General features: G+C 38.3%; 1 protein-coding gene across 2 annotated transcripts in view; it reads left to right on the forward strand.

Moving 5' to 3' along the window:
• Positions 1-7500, forward strand: part of LOC138853225 (ESX-1 secretion-associated protein EspK-like) — a 26434-nt gene that overhangs the window by 8499 nt on the left and 10435 nt on the right. The gene's annotated exons all lie outside the window — the stretch shown is intronic.

Genomic DNA, 7500 nt, shown 5'->3' on the forward strand with positions numbered 1-7500 from the left:
ATGTTTGACATTGGCACGAAACTGCGGTATCCTAAGGTGTTTGTGGAATCTGTCTTGTTGGCAGCTAAGAAAACTTATTATAGAACAGAACCTAGGATAACACCTCAGACGAAGATTGTGCTGGTCCTCCCATATAACCAGAATTTATCTATCCTGCCGAATGCTCATAGAAGATTTAATATACAAGTAGTATTTAAAAATTCAAGGACAGTTAGAAGCATCCTGATGAAGAATGCACCCCAGCAACGTGTTGGTGGTGTTTACAGAGTTGGTTGCAACGGTTGCAGTCTCTCTTATTTGGGACAAACGGGAAAACCATTGGATTTCAGAATTTCCCAGCACTGTTTTTCGATGCGTTTAGCACAGGGGTCGAACGCGATTTTCAACCACATTAAAGCTTGTAATAACCTGGCAAATTGACGGGAAGCAAGAGACCTCTTCCCTTGTTCCTCCTGACTTGAAAGGAATATTGCAGAATCGGCAATTATTAAGCATGATAGGCAGTCATTATACAATATCATATATATATATATATATATATAAATATATATATATATATATATATATATATATATATATATATATATATATATATATATATATATATATATATATATATATATTATCACACTGGCCGATTCCCACCAAGGCAGCGTGGCCCGAAAAAGAAAAACTTTCACCATCATTCACTCCATCACTGTCTTGCCAGAAGGGTGCTTTACACTACAGTTTTTAAACTGCAACATTTACACCCCTCCTTCAGAGTGCAGGCACTGTACTTCCCATCTCCAGGACTCAAGTCCGGCCTGCCGGTTTCCCTGAACCCCTTCATAAATGTTAATTTGCTCACACTCCAACAGCACGTCAAGTATTAAAAACCATTTGTCTCCATTCACTCCTATCAAACACGCTCACGCATGCCTGCTGGAAGTCCAAGCCCCTCGCACACAAAACCTCCTTTACCCCCTCCCTCCAACCTTTCCTAGGCCGACCCCTACCCCGGCTTCCTTCCACTACAGACTGATACACTCTTGAAGACATTCTGTTTCGCTCCATTCTCTCTACATGTCCGAACCACCTCAACAACCCTTCCTCAGCCCTCTGGACAACAGTTTTGATAATCCCGCACCTCCTCCTAACTTCCAAACTACGAATTCTCTGCATTATATTCACACCACACATTGCCCTCAGACATAACATCTCCACTGCCTCCAGCCTTCTCCTCGCTGCAACATTCATCACCCATGCTTCACACCCATATAAGAGCGTTGGTAAAACTATACTCTCATACATTCCCCTTTTTGCCTCCAAGGACAAAGTTCTTTGTCTCCACAGACTCCTAAGTGCACCACTCACCCTTTTCCCCTCATCAATTCTATGATTCACTTCATCTTTCATAGAGCCATCCGCCGACACGTCCACTCCCAAATATCTGAATACATTCACCTCCTCCATACTCTCTCCCTCCAATCTGATATCCAATCTTTCATCACCTAATCTTTTTGTTATCCTCATAACCTTACTCTTTCCTGTATTCACCTTTAATTTTCTTCTTTTGCACACCCTACCAAATTCATCCACCAATCTCTGCAACTTCTCTTCAGAATCTCCCAAGAGCACAGTGTCATCAGCAAAGAGCAACTGTGACAACTCCCACTTTGTGTGTGATTCTTTATCTATTAACTCCACGCCTCTTGCCAAGACCCTCGCATTCACTTCTCTTACAACCCCATCTATAAATATATTAAACAACCACGGTGACATCACACATCCTTGTCTAAGGCCTGCTTTTACTGGGAAATAATTTCACTCTTTCCTACATACTCTAACTTGAGCCTCACTATCCTCGTAAAAACTCTTCACTGCTTTCAGTAACCTACCTCCTACACCATACACCTGCAACATCTGCCACATTGCCCCCCTATCCACCCTGTCATACGCCTTTTCCAAATCCATAAATGCCACAAACACCTCTTTAGCCTTATCTAAATACTGTTCACTTATATGTTTCACTGTAAACACCTGGTCCACACACCCCCTACCTTTCCTAAAGCCTCCTTGTTCATCTGCTATCCTATTCTCCGTCTTACTCTTAATTCTTTCAATAATAACTCTACCATACACTTTACCAGGTATACTCAACAGACTTATCCCCCTATAATTTTTGCACTCTCTTTTATCCCCTTTGCCTTTATACAAAGGAACTATGCATGCTCTCTGCCAATCCCTAGGTACCTTACCCTCTTCCATACATTTATTAAATAATTGCAACAACCACTCCAAAACTATATCCCCACCTGCTTTTAGCATTTCTATCTTTATCCCATCAATCCCGGCTGCCATACCCCCTTTCGTTTTACCTACTGCCTCACGAACTTCCTCCACACTCACAACTGGCTCTTCCTCACTCCTGCAAGATGTTATTCCTCCTTGCCCTATACACGAAATCACAGCTTCCCTATCTTCATCAACATTTAACAATTCCTCAAAATATTCTCTCCATCTTCCCAATACCTCTAACTCTCCATTTAATAACTCTCCTCTCCTATTTTTAACTGACAAATCCATTTGTTCTCTAGGCTTCCTTAACTTGTTAATCTCACTCCAAAACTTTTTTTTATTTTCAACAAAATTTGTTGATAACATCTCACCCACTCTCTCATTTGCTCTCTTTTTACATTGCTTCACCACTCTCTTAACCTCTCTCTTTTTCTCCATATACTCTTCCCTCCTTGCATCACTTCTACTTTGTAAAAACTTCTCGTATACTAACTTTTTCCCCCTTACTACTCTCTTTACATCATCATTCCACCAATCGCTCCTCTTCCCTCCCGCACCCACTTTCCTGTAACCACAAACTTCTGCTGAACACTCTAACACTACATTTTTAAACCTACCCCATACCTCTTCGACCCCATTGCCTATGCTCTCATTAGCCCATCTATCCTCCAATAGCTGTTTATATCTTTCCCTAACTGCCTCCTCTTTTAGTTTATAAACCTTCACCTCTCTCTTCCCTGATGCTTCTATTCTCCTTGTATCCCATCTACCTTTTACTCTCAGTGTAGCTACAACTAGAAAGTGATCTGATACATCTGTGGCCCCTCTATAAACGTGTACATCCTGAAGTCTACTCAACAGTCTTTTATCTACCAATACATAATCCAACAAACTACTGTCATTTCGCCCTACATCATATCTTGTATTCTTATTTATCCTCTTTTTCTTAAAATATGTATTACCTATAACTAAACCCCTTTCTATACAAAGTTCAATCAAAGGGCTCCCATTATCATTTACACCTGGCACCCCAAACTTACCTACCACACCCTCTCTAAAAGTTTCTCCTACTTTAGCATTCAGATCCCCTACTACAATTATTCTCTCACTTCGTTCAAAGGCTCCTGTACAGTCACTTAACATATATATATATATATATATATATATATATATATATATATATATATATATATATATATATATATATATATATATATATATATATATATATATATATATATATGTCGTGCCGAATATGTAAAACTGGTCAATTAGCAAAAACTCATTTAAAATTAAGTCCTTTATAAAATTTTCTTTTATACGTTTAAAGATATATTTTTTTCATTAGTATTAATGTAAAAAATTTTAATTTTGCTCCAAAAGAATCTTAGAAAACTTAGCTAACCTTACTAGAACAAGAACAATTTATTTTAGCCTAAACCAACTAAATATATTTTAGATTTGTTTACAATAATTTAATACTAAACAAACACATGCATTCGTATAAGAGCCCAATTTTTGACTGTGTACTGTTGCCTCAATTTAAAACGCATCTAATTTGAACAACATGTTTCTGATATTGTATAATGAATGGTTATCATGCTTAGTAATTGCTGATTCTACAATATTCCTTTCAAGCCAAGAGGAACAAGGGAAAATGACTCTTGCTTCCTGCCAATTTGCCTGGTTTTTACTAGCACTAATGTGGTTGAAAATCACGATCGACCTCTGTGCTATACGTATCGAATAACGGTGTTGTGATATTCTCTTTTGTCCCCTTTGCCTTTATACAAAGGAACTATGCATACTCTCTGCCAATTCCTAGGTACATTACCCTCTTCCTTACATTTATTAAATAATAGCACCACCCACTCCAAAACTATATCCCTACCTACTTTTAACATTTCTATCTTTATCCCATCAATCCCAGCTGCATTATCTCCTTTCATTCAACCCACTGCCTTACGAACTTCCCCCATACTCACAACTGGCCCTTCCTCATTCCTACAAGATGTTATTCCTCCATGCCCTATACACGAAATCACAGCTTCCCTATTTTCGTCAACATTTAACAATTCCTCAAAATATTCTCTACATCTTCCTGATACCTCTGACTCACCATTTAATAACCCTCCTCTTCTATTTTTAACAGTCAAATTCATTCGTTCCCTAGGCTTCCCCAACTTATTAATCTCGCTCCTAAACTTTTTCTTATTTTCAACAAGATTTGTTGATAACATCTCACTCACTCTCTCATTTGCTCTCTTTTTACATTGCATCACCACTCTCTTAACCTCTCCTTTTCTCTCCATATACTCTTCCATCCTTGCATCACTTCTTTGTAAAAACCTCTCATATGCTGTCTTTTTCTCCCTTACTACTCTTTTTACAACATCATTCCACCAATTGCTCTTCTTCCCTCCCACACCCACTTTCCTGTAACCACAAACTTCTACTGAATACTCTAACACTACATTCTTAAACCTACCCCATACATCTTTGACCCCAATGCTTATACTCTCACTAGCCCATCTATTCTCCAATAGTTGTTTATATCTTACCCTAAATGCCTCCTCATTTAGTTTATAAACCTTCACCTCGCTCTTACTTGCTGCTTCTATTTCCCATGTATCCCATTTAATTTTTACTTTCACTGTAGCTACAACTATAAAGTGATCTGATATGTCTGTGGCCCCTCTATAAATATGAACATCCTGAAGTCTACCCAACAGTCTTTTATCTACCAATACGTAGACCAACAAGCTACTGTCATTACGCCCTACACCATATCTTGTATACTTGTTTATCCTCTTTTTTCTTAAAATATGTACTACCCATAACTATACCTCTTTCTATACAAAGTTCAATCGAAGGGCTCCCATTATCATTTACACCGGGCACCCCAAACTTACCTACCACACCTTCTCTATATGTTACTCCTACTTTAGCATTTAGGTCCCTTACCGCAATTACTCTCCCACTTGGTTCAAAAGTTCCAATGCTTTCGCTTAACATCTCCCAAAATCTCTCTCTCTCTCTCTCTCTCTCTCTCTCTCTCTCTCTCTCTCTCTCTCTCTCTCTCTCTCTCTCTCCTCTACACTCCTCTTTTCTTCTGGTGAATACACGCTTATTATGACCCACTTTTAGCATCCAACCCTTATTTTAATCCATTTATATTCCCTCTTATCCATCCATAGCTGATCCTTCAACATTATTGGTACCCCTTCTTTAGCTCTAACTCTCCCAGATACTCCTGACTTCATCCCATTTTCATCTCCCCACTGAAACTCGCCTACCCCCTTTAGCTTTGTTTCGCTTAGAACAAGGACATCCAGCTTTTTTTCATTTATAACATCAGCAATCATCTCTTTCTTATCATCCACACTACATCTATGCACATTCAAGCATCCCAGTTTTATAGCGTCTTTCTTCTTTTTTTTTAGTAATGTATACAGGAGAAGGGGTTACTAGCCCATTGCTCCCTGTATTTTACTAGCCTCATACGACACGTATGGCTTACGAATGAAAGATTCTTTCTCACATATATATTTATATACATATACATATATACATATATATACATATATATATACATATATATATATTTATATATATATATATATATACACATATATATATATATATATATATATATATATATATATATATATACATATATATATATATATATATATATATATATATATATATATATATATATATATATATATATATATATATATATATATATATATATATATATATATATATATATATATATATATATATATATATATATATATATATATATACACATATATATATATAATATATATATATATATGTATATATATATAATATATATATATATATTTATTATTTATTTTTTTTTATTATCACACCGGCCGATTCCCACCAAGGCAGGGTGGCCCGAAAAAGAAAAACTTTCACCATCATTCACTCCATCACTGTCTTGCCAGAAGGGTGCTTTACACTACAGTTTTTAAACTGCAACATTAACACCCCTCCTTCAGAGTGCAGGCACTGTACTTCCCATCTCCAGGACTCAAGTCCGGCCTGCCGGTTTCCCTGAATCCCTTCATAAATGTTACTTTGCTCACACTCCAACAGCACGTCAAGTATTAAAAACCATTTGTCTCCATTCACTCCTATCAAACACGCTCACGCATGCCTGCTGGAAGTCCAAGCCCCTCGCACACAAAACCTCCTTTACCCCCTCCCTCCAACCCTTCCTAGGCCGACCCCTACCCCGCCTTCCTTCCACTACAGACTGATACACTCTTGAAGTCATTCTGTTTCGCTCCATTCTCTCTACATGTCCGAACCACCTCAACAACCCTTCCTCAGCCCTCTGGACAACAGTTTTGGTAATCCCGCACCTCCTCCTAACTTCCAAACTACGAATTCTCTGCATTATATTCACACCACACATTGCCCTCAGACATGACATCTCCACTGCCTCCAGCCTTCTCCTCGCTGCAACATTCATCACCCACGCTTCACACCCATATAAGAGCGTTGGTAAAACTATACTCTCATACATTCCCCTCTTTGCCTCCAAGGACAAAGTTCTTTGTCTCCACAGACTCCTAAGTGCACCACTCACTCTTTTTCCCTCATCAATTCTATGATTCACCTCATCTTTCATAGACCCATCCGCTGACACGTCCACTCCCAAATATCTGAATACGTTCACCTCCTCCATACTCTCTCCCTCCAATCTGATATTCAATCTTTCATCACCTAATCTTTTTGTTATCCTCATAACCTTACTCTTTCCTGTATTCACCTTTAATTTTCTTCTTTTGCACACCCTACCAAATTCATCCACCAATCTCTGCAACTTCTCTTCAGAATCTCCCAAGAGCACAGTGTCATCAGCAAAGAGCAGCTGTGACAACTCCCACTTTGTGTGTGATTCTTTATCTTTTAACTCCACGCCTCTTGCCAAGACCCTCGCATTTACTTCTCTTACAACCCCATCTATAAATATATTAAACAACCACGGTGACATCACACATCCTTGTCTAAGGCCTACTTTTACTGGGAAAAAATTTCCTTCTTTCCTACATACTCTAACTTGAGCCTCACTATCCTCGTAAAAACTCTTCACTGCTTTCAGTAACCTACCTCCTACACCATACACTTGCAACATCTGCCACATTGCCCCCCTATCCACCCTGTCATACGCCTTTTCCA

Source organism: Cherax quadricarinatus, chromosome 26 (assembly GCF_038502225.1).
Source record: "Cherax quadricarinatus isolate ZL_2023a chromosome 26, ASM3850222v1, whole genome shotgun sequence".
Taxonomy (NCBI): domain Eukaryota; kingdom Metazoa; phylum Arthropoda; class Malacostraca; order Decapoda; family Parastacidae; genus Cherax; species Cherax quadricarinatus.